This window comes from Mastomys coucha, unplaced genomic scaffold (genome assembly GCF_008632895.1).
Source record: "Mastomys coucha isolate ucsf_1 unplaced genomic scaffold, UCSF_Mcou_1 pScaffold21, whole genome shotgun sequence".
NCBI classification, from domain to species: domain Eukaryota; kingdom Metazoa; phylum Chordata; class Mammalia; order Rodentia; family Muridae; genus Mastomys; species Mastomys coucha.
In genome coordinates this window covers 27,767,801-27,784,122 of record NW_022196904.1, presented here as the reverse complement: position 1 = coordinate 27,784,122, position 16,322 = coordinate 27,767,801, and the positions used below count along the sequence as shown (strand labels likewise).

General features: G+C 41.0%; 1 long non-coding RNA gene across 1 annotated transcript in view; it reads right to left on the bottom strand.

Moving 5' to 3' along the window:
- Positions 1-649: 649 nt before the first annotated feature.
- LOC116102044 overlaps positions 650-16,322 on the bottom strand; it is a 24,999-nt gene continuing 9,326 nt past the window's right edge. The window contains exons 3-4 of the long non-coding RNA XR_004122977.1: positions 1,440-1,530; positions 650-790 (exon numbers count right to left, since the gene is read on the bottom strand). This is a non-coding gene — a long non-coding RNA (uncharacterized LOC116102044). The remainder of the gene's footprint in view (positions 791-1,439; positions 1,531-16,322) is intronic.

Sequence of the window (16,322 nt, the reverse complement as noted above, 5' to 3'; positions counted from 1 at the left end):
GAGCCAACAGGGTGGGGAGATACCTCACATAAATTCATTCTAAGGTACTGGTTCACCATTGTGGAACTTGAGAAGACCAATGACCCGCAATCACAACCTGAACACTCAGGAGAACACATGGTCCAGCCTCTTTTTTGGTCTAGAAGCTGAGAACTGATAAAGACTGTGGCTGAGTTCCAGGAGAGAAGTACGTCAAAGAGTGTTTCAGTTGGAGTTTGAAGACAGCAAAAGTTGTGTGTATGTAACACACACACACACACACACACACACACACATTCACACTCACACTCACACTCACACTCAAACACAGACATTAGCATTTAAAAAAACAGCCCAGTGGATTCTGTGCAACTTTTCTTCTTTATATTTGTTTGTAAATACAATGGATGAAGTTGACTATAACCAAGTTATATGTAGTCTTTATTATATAAAATATTTCAAATTTTGCTAAGGCAATAACTGTATACAATTGAAGAGTAAATTTCTGCTTCAGTCTTTCTTTCTCTCCCATTCCAGTTTTTTTAAGCAAGAGACTTTCATGATCTTATTTCTAATTAATGCTAATATTGATATTTCCTGCATATATAAGTATTATATGCTGTCATTTTCATTACTCTTCTGTTGCTGTGACAAAAGCAGCTTACTTTAATTTAGTTTATGGTTTTACCAGACTTTATTTTAGTTTACAGTTCCAGAGGAAGAGTTCAACATAGTCAGGGTAGGCATGACATGGCATGGCAGCAGGATAAAGAAAGCTGATAGGAAGGTTGTTCATATGTTTAACTATATGCTGGAAGCAGAAGAATGAACAGGAAGTTGGGTGAGGCTATAAACCCTGAAAACCCACCCCTAATGATGCACTTCTGCTAGCAAGGCTCCACCTCCTAATCGTTCAGTACCTTCCTTAAATAGCACCAAGTGTAAGCAACTGTTCAAAGACATGAGCTTAAAAGGAGCACTTCTCATACAAATCACAAAGAATGATCTACTGATTTCTTATTCTGTTATTACATTTTTGTTTTTGCAAGTCCTCTAATTTCCCTCCTCTATCTGCTGGCTACAACTACACCACAGCTCCTGGTTAAATGGTAATGGACATTTATACTAAAATGACCATATTGTTTTCTGCCAAGCCAAACAGTATACTCTGTGCCTTTGCCATGGGCCACTGCTTAGCTTTTTAACATACTTCCTGTTCTCAGCATAGGAAATATATCTCTTAGGGTTGGAGAGATGACTCTGCAGTGCTTTGATCAGCATGACTGCCATGTATTCTTTTGATGGATGACTGACCTAACAGATTCATGGTGCTTCTTAGCCTTCTGTCATCACAACAAACAACTGAGGTAAGTCTCCTTTTATCAAGAAAAGTTTCCTTTTTTTCTTTTAAAGCTGACTTTCATTTTTCCCCTTTATTGAGATAAAGGTTTTCGGCTTACTATTTTGGAGACTCTAATTTATGATTGACTGGCTTTCTTCCTTTGTGCTTATGGAGGGACATCATGATAAGCAAAGCCATCTCACAGATACCTAGAAAGAGAAAGAAAGAAATCAAGGGCTGTGTCCTATCAGCTTCTTCAAGAGCACACTCCCAGTGATTTAAGACCCCCTACAAGGCCCCACCTCTTAAAAGTTTTGCCAGTTCCCAACTGTTCAAAGCCAGTCTGTGCTACATAGTGAGCTTGTAGCCAACCTGAAGTACATTATGAGGCCGTAGCTCAAAACAACAAAAAATACAAAGAGATAAATCTTCCAGTAGCCTTTTATTGAAGTTTAATTTTGTTTCTCTTCTCCCTCTACTCCTTTCCCCCTCCTTTCATCCCATCCACTCCCTTCTCTTCAACTCCCCTCATTCCCACTCCCCTCCCAAACTCCCTCTTCTCCTCCTTTCTTCTCTTACACCACATGTATACTTACGGTCCAAACTGTAGAAAACAATGTCCTTTCTTTCATTATTTTTTCTTGGATTATGTGTTGATTATATTTTATTTGTAGAGTGTTTTGACTGACTATATGCATACACACCATTTCTGTACAGTGCCTTTGGAGGTTGGAAGAGGGTGTTGGATCCCCTGGAACTTGACTTACAGATAGTTGTGAGCCACCATGTGGTGTGGAGAACTGAACCCAGGTCTTCTGAAAGAACAACCAGTGCTCTTAAACACTGAGTCATCTCTGTAGCCTTAGATTTTTAAAACCTACTTTAAGGGTTCCCAAATGCTTTGATCCTCTTTCTAGCCCAAAGGTAGGGGAGAAACAATGGTAAATTGTTAGGACAAGGGGATGTGGACCTCTTTAGAAGTAGTTCTCTGAGGTGATTCCAGTTTCAGTTTTTCAGGATACCAGATGACCATCAGTTCTGGAGTGTCAGGATACCAAACATGAATCAGCAGTAGTGACATAATCCAGCAGAAACAGTCAGGCTTCTGTCAAATCTGCAAAAGTCAGTAGGAGGGACCAGAACCAGTCAGGATGCCTGGAGAAGTTCTCTGACATGACTTTCTCAATGAAGTGAAGATCAGCGAAGACCTGAGACCAACAGAGTGTTATAAGGCTAGCTATGCAAGTGCCCTGTCATGGTCCCTTGAGTCCTATTTGTACTCTGCAAACATCACATGTTCTCCTATGGCTCTTGTCTCAGCAAAACACCAAGTGAGTCTTCATCATAAGACACTAACAGAATCTTCCACTTCTCACCTCTCCTGACTTAATGTTATTTTTGTTATTTTTGATGATCTTCCTATATTTTCCCCCTGGTGATCCGATATAGACTCCTTACATGGATCCACCTTCTTTTCTGTCCTGTTAGTTGTTCATTTATTACTGTTAGTCCATGTTTCTCTTTCATTACTCCTCTACGTTCTTTTCAGTTTGCTTTTATTTGGGTACCCCTTCTTTGGTCTCTGTCATTCACATCTCATCTTTTCTTTTGGGAGGACATGAATTTTCGCTGCACACTTGGATTTAAGATCATGATTGCAACCTCCTTGGGAGCTCCATGGTGCACACCAGCTCCACTGGTGGCACAGTAGAGAGAATGTATTTTGTTGTTATTGTTGCTGTTGTTGTTGTTATTGCTGCTGCTGCTATTGATCAGCCCTTTACTAGCAGGGTCTGCTAGCCTTTGTATTTGTGGCCTTTGGGTTTCCACACCAGAGAATCCTCCCATGTCCCACATGGTCACAGGGTTGCACCCACTTACTGACACTGTGGAAATAGGACAAGGGGACAGGTGTTGGGGTGACCATTCTGGTTTTGTACTCAGTTGCTCCACATTCTCCAATTTAGCACTGTCTCTTCCAGCTGTACATACTCTCCCTACCGTCTGGAGCCCCTGCTTTCTAAAGACAATAAAGTTCCAGTCCCCACAGAGACAGAACGGGCCACATGTGGAAGCCACAGAGATTGGAAGAGGCAAGGGGCTGGCACCTCACAGCTCAGGACACATGTGCAACCCAGTGGCTGTTGCCTGAGAGCCCAGCCCTGCTCTGTGTCCTGTGGGGAAAATTAATTTGTTTTTCACTGGCGTCCTCTCTGTTGGCACAAAGCCTTCCATTTCCTTGGCCCTCCTCACTCATTACCTTTGCTCTGTCTCCCATTTTTAAGATTTCACCTTCGTCTGCAAATACTGCTGACACATCTCTATTTATCCTCAGCACCTTTACGTGCAATCGTTATTTAGCTTATTTTACTATTGCAGCAATAACATTTTGAGAGAATGGAAAAAAACCACGTAAGAAATTGAATCCGTGTATTCATAGATATTTCTTAATATATATAAATTTCTTTCTTTCCGTACACATAGACATACAAAATTAGGTTTAAAATAAGCAGAAAATACTTACAAATCTTATATGTTCACAAGGGTGGACACAAAGAAAGTTTACACGGACTGTAAAATGTGAGGCCACAGGTCCATACTGTATGACTAAATCACTGTGCTATAACCTATAGTGAGTGAGGGGCCTGTCTGTCCCTTGGCATCCTCTTGACTGCTGCAGCAGGTACTTTTCTGTTGCCTTGAGAAAGTACCCAGGCAAAAATGCAGCCAAGGGAAGAAAGGATGCCTTTTAGCTTATGGTTCTAGAAGGCTAGAGCCCATCAAGCCAGGGAAGAAACACCAGAAGCACATTAGCTCTACCACAACAGAGTCCCCACTGAACACTGCAGAGATTCCAACAAGAGGAGACTAAACGGAGTTTGAAAATTTTAACTAACTGCTCAAATTCCTGATGCATAAGACCAAAGTAACATGACAAACAAGATAATGTGTCTCCTCCCTAAACTACCAGTCTCAGAAGAAACAACTCAATGACAGAGACTTCAATAAAATCCAAAATAATAGTAATAAGCATGTTTTCAAAAACTAGAGAGAATACAGATAATCTGCTGAACAAATTCCAAGAGAATACAAACAGCTGAGTAGACAAGGGAGATGATACAGTTGATGGAAATAGGATTTGGTAAAGACATAGAAGGAATGAAGGAATAGAAAACTGCAACGATACTGGGCATTGACAATGGGATGGAGGACAGGCTATCATGGCTTTAAAAGCACAGTAGGCACAAGTGAATCATTCACTCATGGTAACACTTACCTTTAAAAAAAAATGTATACATGGGTCATAAATACCTTTGGAACACCATGATAAGACCAAATTGGTGGATTATGCATAAGGGAGAATGAAGAGAAGGAGGGGTGAGGAGAAGAAGGAAGGGACAGAGGAGAAGGGAAGGGAAGGGGAAGAGAAAGAAGAAGGAAAAAAGAAGAAGAATCTTATGCCAAATGCAGAGAAACTATTTTCAATATAATCATAATAGAAAAGTTTTCCAGATCTAGGGAAAGGGGACAATCCAGGCCTAAGAGGTGTGTGGAATGCTAAATGGGCAGGGCTCAGAAAAGAAACTCATCATATCAGATTGTGATCAAAATACTAAATACACTGAGCAAAGAAAGGCAGGCCCATCAGAATAGCAGCTGATTTCCCTGCAGAAACTTTCAAAGCAAAGAGGTCATAAAATAAAATCATTGAAGTTCTGAGAGAAGACAGCTGTCAACACAGATGGAGAAAAAGGAAGGTTCCATGATAAAATTTGAAGAAAGGAATTTGTGACCCCAAAAATCACTCTGGGCCAGGCAGTGGTGGTGCACACCTTTAATCCCAGCACTTGGGAGGCAGAGGCAGGTGGATTTCTGAATTTGAGGCCAGCCTGGTCTACAGAGTGAGTTCCAGGATACCCATGGCTACACAGAGAAACCCTGTCTTGAAAAACCAAAAACCAAACCAACAAATAAAAGTCACTCTGCAGAGGAAGATGGAAGGGATTCTTTGAGTGGAAAGCACTGGTAGACATGAGCAAGAGACTGGAGGAGAAGTTAAGTCAATGTGGATGAATTAGAAACAAACACTATATGATGATGTCATCCAGAATGACCACCATCAAGGAAACAGGCAGCATCCAATACTGGAGAGGATGTGGAAGAAAGGAACCCTTACTTGTTGCTTATGGAATTGCTTATGCACAAATTATAGAAAATAGCATGGGGTTTTCTTTAAAAGAAATTTTTAAATTTTAAAAAATCTTTAGTTTGATTTACCATAGTGCCATTTCCAGCCTTATTCCCAAAGGGCTTGGTATCTTACAACAGAGATACTTACACCTCCATGTTTATTGCTGCTCTGTCTGCTGCAGCAAGGAATTAGAACCCATATAGCTGCTACTCTCAAAATAATAATTTAAAACAATTCCTGGGGAATTTTTATTAACTTTAAATGCCATTCTTTTCAAAATTTTCTTGGTTGTTGTTATTTGATCTATGTTGGAAATGCTTGTGTTTATATGTGCTTGTGTGTTTGGATTTGTTGTATTATTCCTTCTATTGTCCTGTGAAGAGAGGATTTTTGTTTTTGGATCCACCTCAATGATGCACATCCTTCTTACTCTCCTGTGAGTTCACCAAATAGAACCTGCTGAGTTAGCAGCAAGTACTAAGGAAGAAGACACTGGAAGCCTTTGAGAGGATGTGGTTTCTGCTATTCCAGAGATCAGAGTTAAAAGAACAAGGACAGAGGAAGCCAGCGCCAACAGAGGTAGGAGGCCTTGAAGATTTCATAGCTATGAAGACTGAGCCCTGACTTGCCTCTCAGAACACATCAGGCCTTGGAAATGGGGTCTCTAAACTTTAAGGCCTGCTAATGGTAAGAGAAAGAATTACTTAATGACCAGGGTGTCTCTTGTTTTCATGTTAGACACATCAGGAGGCAGGAGAGCTGATGCCTAAGAGCTTGCATATGAACCTGTACAGGGGGAAGAGAAGACTTTCTATAGAGGATAACAAGATGTAAAAGGAAGGGTCATGCCCTGTGGGAGATTAGAAGTTGCCAAGGCTGGTGTACACCTTTACTCTTACACTTGGGGAACATAGGCAGGTAGATCTCTGTGAGTTCAAAGCTAGTCTGGTCTATATGGAGAGATCCTTGCCAGTTAGGACTACATGGTAAGATCTTTTCTCAAAGAAAAAGAGGAGAGGAAAGGAGATGGGAAGAGAGGGAGAGGAGGATAGGAAGAGGAAGAGGAGATGGAGGAGGAGGAGGAAGAGGAAGAGAAGTGGAAGAGAAAAGGGGACAGGGACAGAAAGGAATAAGAAGAAGCAACTATTCCCATAATATAATATAATATAATATAATATAATATAATATAATATAATATAATATAATATATGTCTCAGCCTTAGCAGATGCTCTGTTTCTTCTATGAATGTCCAGAAACCCTCATGTCACTGATGAAGCAAAAGAAAAGTTGGGACATTGTGCTGGGCACATGACAGGCACAACATCCATTCTTGGTCTACGTCAGGCATGCTTATCATCATTATTTTTATTCCTAAATAATATCAACTCACAAGAACTGTATAAGAATAAGCGTAGGATCACAGATTCAGTGGTAACTTGCAATTAGAATTTTTTTTCTGACTTTGTGTCCCATTTAACTCTTAGCTTACTTCATATATCAACGTCAGAGAAGTCTACTTGTAAAGTTGGCTTTGTAATATTGCATCTGATTCTGCCAAGCTAATGCTTTGGTTCTTCACTGGCCCCCATGGGATATTTACAACTATAATTCTATTAGACTTTTAAAATACATGAATAAACTCTTTAAAATGTTTTAATGGCCATATTATCTGATTGCCATGCAAACAAACCACATATAAGTAATGTTAAATGAGAAACTACTTGAAATTTGATGAACACATTTCTACATAACTCAGTAAACAACAGATGATAACAACAAACACAGTATATGTAGAAAATGAGACAATGACATAGGAAGAAAATTCATGGGCTGCGGCCAAAGCCGTACTTATTATTAGAATAATACTCTTGACTGTGCTTCTTATTAAGAAAGACAACATTAAAAACACATACTCTGACCATTAGACTCAACAAATCAGCGAAAATATTTAAAAAAAATAAAGCAGGAGGAGGGAATTAGCAGAAATAACAAGCATAAATATGCAGTCAGCAGAATTGCTAAATAAATGAGGTCGGGTTCCCTGAAATGATGAATAAAATATTCAAAACTAAGAAATCTAATCAAGGAATGAGGAGACCAAAATAGGACTGAGAACAAAGATATAATCAAAGATATGAAGGGGATTTGTAGACTTTCCAGAGACTCCTATACACAGTTCTGATAAAAATGGAACCCATTCAACACTGAACATCTTCAAAGAAGATACATTGAAATCAGCTTAAGGTAAATGTAGAAAGAACACATAGACCAAAGACTTCTAAGAAGAGAAGTACATGTTTGAAACCATCCTGACCTATAGAGAACTCTGGCCAGCTGCATAGTGACACCCTGTGTGAAGGACGTGTGTGAAGATGCTGAGACTCAGTGAGGCACAGGCAGTGGTATCAACCCCATGAAGGAGGGGAGACTTTAATTGTTGTTTTCTTTTGTCCTGGGTGTTGAATTATGTCCTGACAAAGACTCAAGCCTTGGGTTATATCACCAGCTCTCGGTTCTCTGAGACAGGGTTTCAGTGTTTGCCTAGGCTGCCCTTGAATTTGCAGTCTTCCCACCCTGCCTCTCTAGTGAAGAGATCATGGGTGAGCACCAAGCTTGGCTGTCTGCACTGCTCTCTAATGATTCTGAAGAACTGAGAAAGTCAGTAGGCTTCTCACTGTGTGTCTGTCTGTGTATCTGTCTCTCTTTCACAAGCACATATACTTACATACAAAAATAAATTTTAATCTATATTGAAAGTTTAGCTCAGTGGCAGAGGGTATGAATGGTCAATCCATGAAGACCTTTGTTCAGTCTCCAGTACCCAAAAACAAATTAAAAAATGGAGAGAATATATTCTGTAGTTCTCTTGCTTGCAATATAGCTACATACTTGGAAAACCCAAGGGAATCAACAAGAAACTCACTGAAATTGATAATAGCATCAAATGTGAACACTACAGGTAAAGTGTACTTACTGCCTATTTTACTAGAGACAACCAGTTGATAAATATAATAAAAAGATTCTCACTATGAAACCATGCCCAAACAATGCTCAGAAATAAATTTGATAAGAATTATGCAGAAACAATGGATAAAAAAATCTTATAAAATAAAAATTTGTGGAGATGAAGCTGAGACCAACCTGGGTTACACAGTAATAACACATCTGAAAAAAATTCCACCCCTCAACTTTATGGAGAGTCATTGTATAAAACTTATAAACAGAGACACAGGTAAATGTAGATGGTAGCAAAAAATAAGAGAGAAACAGAAGAGACAGATACAAAGAAAGATGGAGAGAGAGAAAAAGAGAGAGAGAAAGAGAGAGAGAGAGAGAAAGAGAGAGAGAGAGAGAGAGAGAGAGAGAGAGAACAGTAGGTTCCTTTTTATAGTCTAATATTGACAACATTCTTTTGGGCTAGCCTTGAACTTATGGCACTCCTGCCTTAGCTTCCCCAGCATTGCAACTTCAAAACCAAGAAACCTAAACAAAAAATAAGGTGATCACAATGGAATTGAGAATGAGAATATAATCAAAGATATGACAAGGGTTTGCAGGACATTGATGCACAGCTGGGCCACTGTGCCTGGTTGACACTTTTAAAAATGCAGCATGGAAGTCTTTCCTATAGTCAGCACTGGAAAGTCACAGATAGAGCTACTGTGAAATGAAGCAATCTCTTCAGTGTCTACGTCCAAAACAACATATCAGAGGCATTTCCACTCCATGTTGAGAGGAGCAGATGTTACAATAACCAAGATATGGAACCGACTCTTGCACCTATGCAGAGATGGATGGGTAAAGAAAATGTGTTACCTCTGTGACACGGAACCTTCTGAAGTGACAAATCTGTCACTACAAAGGGGTTAGTGAGAAACTCTCGCACTCTTGATGTGTAGTCAAGAAGTAAAGCAGAGACAACACAAATCTTATGCGGGAAGAAGCTCGAGATAACAGCAGCTCTCCCACTAATGACAGTGAGAGAGACCCAGAGGAGACCTGAGCACGCAGGCCTTTCCTGCTGCCGAGGTTGAGGGGTCAACTGTGTTCTCTTCCTACTGGGAACATGCGTGTGCATGTCCTCCTGTTCACCAGATATTGGTGTGGTCAACCACCTCCACAAACCGCATTTCATGTCTTCTACCATGATTGCTTCCCATATAGAGAGTTCACCTCTACCTACCAGGGGCATGAGGACAGAGTAAGAGCCCCACTCCAGTTGCCAGGCTCTGGAATTATTTTCCAACTCTAGAGCCCGAGCAGTTGCATGCTACTCATAAGGACACTCTTTATAGTGGACAGTTAGGAAGACAGTACTCTGAGCATCTGTCCTGATGTTGTCAATTTCTCCTCTGGGATTGAAGTTAAATGCAAAAGAAGGTGTTTTTAACTGATCATCTATAGGGTTTTTTTCCTTTTGATTTAAGGAGGGAGGCTAATGAAACTCACAAAAAACTTATAAGAGGCTTGAGGGTTCTCCCCATGCTATAAACAGTGATCAGCCATTGGGGAAGTGAGGAAGTTTTTGTGTGTCTACCTCTGCTAATTGCTCATTGAACAGTAATCACGCCACCCAAGAGTCACTTTATGCTGCTATACGTAACCCCAAACAAACCTCCCGCTCCTCTAAGATGGTCTGGGGCAGAATTGTTTCTCTGATCTGTTGTTTGTATTTCCTGTTTGTGATAAATAGAAAAAAATGTCTCCAGAAAAGAAAAAAAAAAAACAAAACAAAACACCACACAACATGTTTGTTAAAGGCCTCAGAAGATAGCTCAGCTGGCTCACCTGTGGCTGTACACGCCAATATACTGGGCATTCACGTCCCATGCTTTCTCATCTCTTTTTCTCACTTTCTTTCCTCCTGAGACAATGACTCACATCATAGCTCAGGATGGCTTGTGCCACTAGGTAGCCCAGGATGACCTTGAACTTGTGGCAATCCATCTGCCTCTGTCTCCTAAGTGCTGAGATAACAAGTATGAGCCACTGTTGACCACCCTCTCACTAGTCTCTGAAGTAGACTGTGGTCATGTCAAGGTGGGCTTGCAGGACCCTTCCCCCTCACCTTACAGATTCCTTCTTGGTCCTTCTCCCAAGTCACCACAGACACACAAGAGTTGCTTTTCTCATTGCTGTGATAAAACAAAAGCAACGTGGGTACCATATTTCCATTGTCCATTTGTCCACTGATGGACATTCAGGTTCCCTATTGTAACTAGAGCCGCAATGAACATGGATGTGGGTCACACACAGAAAGAAGTTATGAAAGCAGGAGGTAGACTTACTGAGAGGAGAGATTTCAGCAAAGGAAGGCATTTGAGAGAGGAATGGGTGCTAAAATAATATAAAATTTATTTTATCCATATATTAACCCATCAAATAACAAATACCACAAAATGGGGGAGAGAGAGCCACTTAAGGCAAGAAGAATTTTTTTTTAGCTCACCATTTAAAGGTGCATTCCACTGTAGTGGGAGTAAAAGCCTGTAAAACATCTCTTGTGTACTGTATGGAAGTATTAGCTGTCAATAAAAAGCTAATGGCCTATTAGCTGAGACAGAAAATAGGAGGTTGGAGTTCTGGTAGGGAGAGAGGAGCTCTGGGATAGAGTCAGGCATGTGAACAGATTCACCCCAAACTCTAAAGAGACAGACAGAGGAAAGGTAACCAGCTGTGTCACACTCATAGAATAGAATAAATGGGTTAAGTAAACTACAAGCTAATTGGGGATTAAGCCCAAGCTTGTGGCCTAGATGTTTATTCATAAATAACTAAATATCAGAGTTGTCATTTTGGGAACAGGGGCACGGGTAGAAAAAGCCCATGGTTACAAGAGGCTGAGGCATTTGGTGACTTTGTCTCCATAGTCAGGAAGTAGAGAGAGATGAATGCTGATGCTCAGCTCCTGATGCCCTTTTTAATTATTCCAAGACTTTCAGTCTGGCTCTTCCCCACTTGGTAAAACCCTTCTGGAAACATTGCCATAGATGTACATAAAATTGTGCTTTGGTGATGATTCTAAATCTAGGGAAGCTAACAATGTACACTGACCATTACATAATGTCAGTCATGTGATGACAACAGAACGTGATCTGTGAAAGCCAGCTCCTTTCTAGCCAGACAACTGCCTAAGTGAATCCCAAGAGAGAATTTCAGAGCCTCCTCTACTGTGCCTGCGCACAGACGGGAGTAATACACACCCTTAGCCCCCTGGCATTTCCTAAATACTCTGGTCATCATGCTTCTGTATGCAAATACATATCTTATTCTTTGATGCACCATTTTAACATGACTCTATAGGCAGGACATAGAATAAACAAACACTATGAGTTTATTTTTTTCTTATCAATTAACCAGCCAAGCTAGTTATTTGATTTTATGTACTAGCTCAAGTTATAGGCAGTATCTGAAGAGCCCAAAGGGATTTCTAGAGGTTGCCTGATTTTGTGCAACCAGCTAACTTCTGGCTCTTCTCTGTACCTAGGTGGGCAGTCAAGATGAATGAGGAAGGAGAAATATAACACAGGAAGGCCCTGAATAGATTCAGTGGTCAGGAGACATTAATCTTGACATGCATTGTCTGCCTCTCTGAGGAGCCATTGTCACCCTTTCTGACCACCACACTTCATTTGTCTGCTTAATGTCCCATAATCCAAGCCTTTTGATTAACCCTGTAAATGGGCTCTGCCCCTGGTGGGTCTTTGCCCCTTTGAGTTGTCTGGACAGCGCAGAATACTGAAATATTTGCTTCAACATGTTCATGGCTATCAGTCTTTCTTCAAGCCATCTGAGTCTACTTTGCTCCTTGGTAACTACAACCTTGCATAATCTGGTCCCATTGATACAACAACCAAGGTTAAATCCTGGGGAAAGAAGCTTGACATGTATTCTCTGAGGATGTGTTCTGTCCCAGGCTCTGCATAATGTGCTACTAGGAACATGATGGTGATGAACACCAAGTTTTGGAGACTTTAAAGGTTTCACTTGTTGGATACACAATTTGGAGTAGAGGGATGATCTAAAAGAGGGGGAAAAAAAACAAACCAACAAAACAAAACAAAACAAACTCCCAAAACCAACTACCGTGTCTTAGACAGGGTGGTCAGGGCATCCATGTAAAACAGATACATATTTGTTGGACTTGGGTGAACAAAGAAAAGTGGAGCTTAAAGGGGGTTCATTTTTTTATATTTGAATCACTTTAGATATGAGGAAAGAGCATAGAAAAGCTGGACCAGACCTTTCAAAATGTATTTCTCCACCATATATGGTACCATCAAACATGTTACTCTAGCTACCAAAAAACCTGGAGCAAGAGAATCACAAGTCTAAGACCCATCTAGGCTATAGAGTAAGATAAAGACGAGATGGAGCAATTCAGTTAGATGTTCTCTTAAAATTAAGGGTAAAAAGATGGTCGAGAATGTAAATCTGTCATAGAGCCCTTGCCTGGAATCCCCCAGTGAGGGGCTGGAGGTGTAGCTCAGTGGTAGAACAACTGCCTAGAATCCCACTGTAAGGGGCTGGGGGCATGGCTCAGTGGTAGAGTTCATGTCTAGAATCACCCAGTGAAGAGCTGGTGGTATGGCTCAGTAGTGGAACACTTGTGTCAAATCTGTCAATTAGCAACTAGGATAACAGTTCAGATAGAGTTGCTTGCCTAGCCTGCAGAAGTCACTGTGTTGAATCTTCATTACCAAGAGGTTCAACATAAAATAGGCCTTTCCTTCCTCCAAGTTACATGAGGCTCAAAAAACAGTAGGTGCTGCTCTTACTTCTTATTGTGGACTTCCTAACCAGCACTCCAACTTTCAAATGAAGTGCCTGAGAATTGGCCTTTACCTCCCGATTTCCTCATGATCAGTCTTAGAAGGCTGAGAGGATACAGATGGCAGGAAGATCTGTGCTGCAGATTTAATCAAAAGAACTCGACTATGGCACACATCCCTCCCTTGTCTTTGCCTCTAGATAGGCGAGAAATGCATATACAGAATCACCTGGAGGTAGTGGAACACCTCACATCCTGGACCACATCTCCGTTCAGACATACCTCCCCATGAGAAAGCCCAGATTGCCCGGCCTGGCAGTGGAGACAGTTTGAGAACATTGATCTTGGCCTGTTGATTGACAGGAAAGCTTCCCATGGGCCATGCAGGAGATGGAACATGTCTGTAGGGTACAGTCAACCCCTCAGAAGGTCCTGAGGGATGGAACCTCAGTACCAGCCAGGCTGAAGTTGATCATGTACATGTTCTTCACAGCAGAATTTCCCAAAAGCTAGTGTCAAGGTAAAGTGTCTCCCAGACAGGAAATCTTCACTGGCTCCCAAGGCTCTCTCTCCCCCTTGGTCTGACTGAACAAGACCCAAAAACTATCAACTGGGAGGTGGGAGGAGTTGAAGATGGAGGTGGCCTCCCAGTCCTCTGCCAGAGAGCAACTGATGAACAGAAGTAGTCAGGCACAGGGGCAAGTTGGAACGTTACCGAGGTTTAGTGGTGGAATGACCTTCATGGGCTCATGTGTTTGAAGACTTAGCACCCAGATGCTGTTTTGGAAAGGTGTAGAACCCTTAGGAGATGGGTCCTAGCTGGATAAGATACTCAGCTGGAGGGTGGAACTTGAAAGCTCTAGCCTGAGCCCTCTCAGTTTCCTGATTCTCTGAGAAGTGATGCACCCAGCTCCTGTATCCCCAGATGGAGCCATTTGGGCTGCCTCAGCTTCCTCTCTCTGGTGAGCTGCTCTCTCTAAACAGAACCAAAACAAACCTCTCCAGAGCTAGGTTGTTTCTGTCAGGTACTTTGGTCACAGCAAGGAAAAAGTAACTGTTAGATTAATGATTAAGGGAGACTGGCCTTTTAAATTAGTCGATTGTATGTCTTTTAATTAAAGCTATTGTAAGAGTTTCTTAGTTCTATAATGTATAAAACCATGGTTTGATTGAACCTGGAGGCACAGAGAAGAAGAGCCTACCTGGAGATGAACAGGGCACTGTAGAAAGGAAGAAAGAGGAAGTGAGGTTATATCAGCCAGATGCCTTCTACTCATTCCACACACAACCCAGAATTTGGCTTCTGATTGAATGGCTCACAGACACATGCTTTTCACAGGTCCCCAAACATGTAAAACCTTAGCCCTGAATGGCTCTCAAGACACATAATATCTCTGACAGCTAAAGTTAAATGGCTACTCTTTGGGGTGGAGAACGTTCTGGGAGATTAGTCAAGCACACCTCTGGGTGTGTCTGTGCAAGCATTCTAGGTGAAGGGATGCAGGAGACAAGACGGTAACGGGAGTGTCTCATGGACTATATGAAAGGACATGGGAAAAGGAGAGTGCCCTCAGTGCAGGTATGTTCTCTGTGTGTATCTCTCTCCGGCCATGAGGGAAACAGTCTCTTCCTCCAGACGTCTTCTCACCATATATGTGAAATAGCTGAAATCTCCAAAACTGTGAACCAAGACAACTGACCTTTCCCAGAGAGTCTTTCTGTGGAGGATTTTGGTCAGCGCTGTACAAATGCAGACCATAGAACAGAGAGGAGAGCTCACTTTCTAACTTCTGAAGTCACTTTCGCAGAAACAATGGTAGATGCTTATGGAAACAGAGAAGTCATTTTTCAACATTGTTATGCAGTTTTCAAAATTCTAATGACTGCATAATAGTCTACTTAACCAATCCCTGACGAATGGACATCAGGTTATTTCCAATTTTTCACCATTATAAACAACACCATGATGAATATCCCTGTGCATAAATCTCGGTGGTTACCTCTGATCACGTGTTGAGGTGAAAGCAGTAGACATGGATTAGTGAGCTGAAGTAATGAGAAATGTTAAGGCTTTTCATACATAATTCCAATTTCCACAAAGCCATGGATAAATTTATGGCCCTATGTTTTTTTGCTTTCACCCCATGTTTCCAAGCAGTGGACGAGAAATACAAAAAAGTCTTTTCAACTTGAAAAGTGATAAACGGTGGAACAGGAGACACAGCTTAGCAGGGTAAGATACATTTCTGTGATGTTTTGGAAGACTGGCAATCAGTTCCCAGCACCCATTTTCTGTGGCTCACAATTGCCTGTAACCAGCTCTAGGGAATCCAATGTCTTCTTCATATGTCTATACACATAGACACAGACATACACAAACCAACACACAGATGCACACATGTATGCACACCCACATGCACACACAGATGCACACATGTATGCACATACACATGTATGTGCACACATGTACACATGTACACACATGCACACATGTATGCACACACATGCACACAGAGATGCACACATGTACCTACCCACACATGCACACACAGATGCACACATGTATGCACACATACACATGCACACATAGATGCACACATGTACGCACACACACACAGACACGGGCACAGACATGGGCACACACACACATACACAATTTACAAATTGAAAAGAATAAATGCCATGTCAAGATTTTAATTTGTATTTCTTTAGAATCTAATGAAAACAGGTAGATTTTTTTATGTTGACCAAATGAATTTCTTCTTTTACCTCTTTTTGTGTATTACTTTTGTTTAATGAGAGTTTTTCACAGACTTGTATATGTACTCCATATGTTGAAATTACTAGTCACATAAAACTTCTATTAAATCTCATCTACAGATGTTATTAATCATCTGAGCAGTACTTTTTGATACCAGGATATTTAATTTATTTATTTAAAAGATTTATTTTATTTTATTTTATTTTATGTATATGGGCATTTTTGCTTGAATGCATGTCTGTGCACTATGGGTATGCAGTACCCACAGTGGCTAGA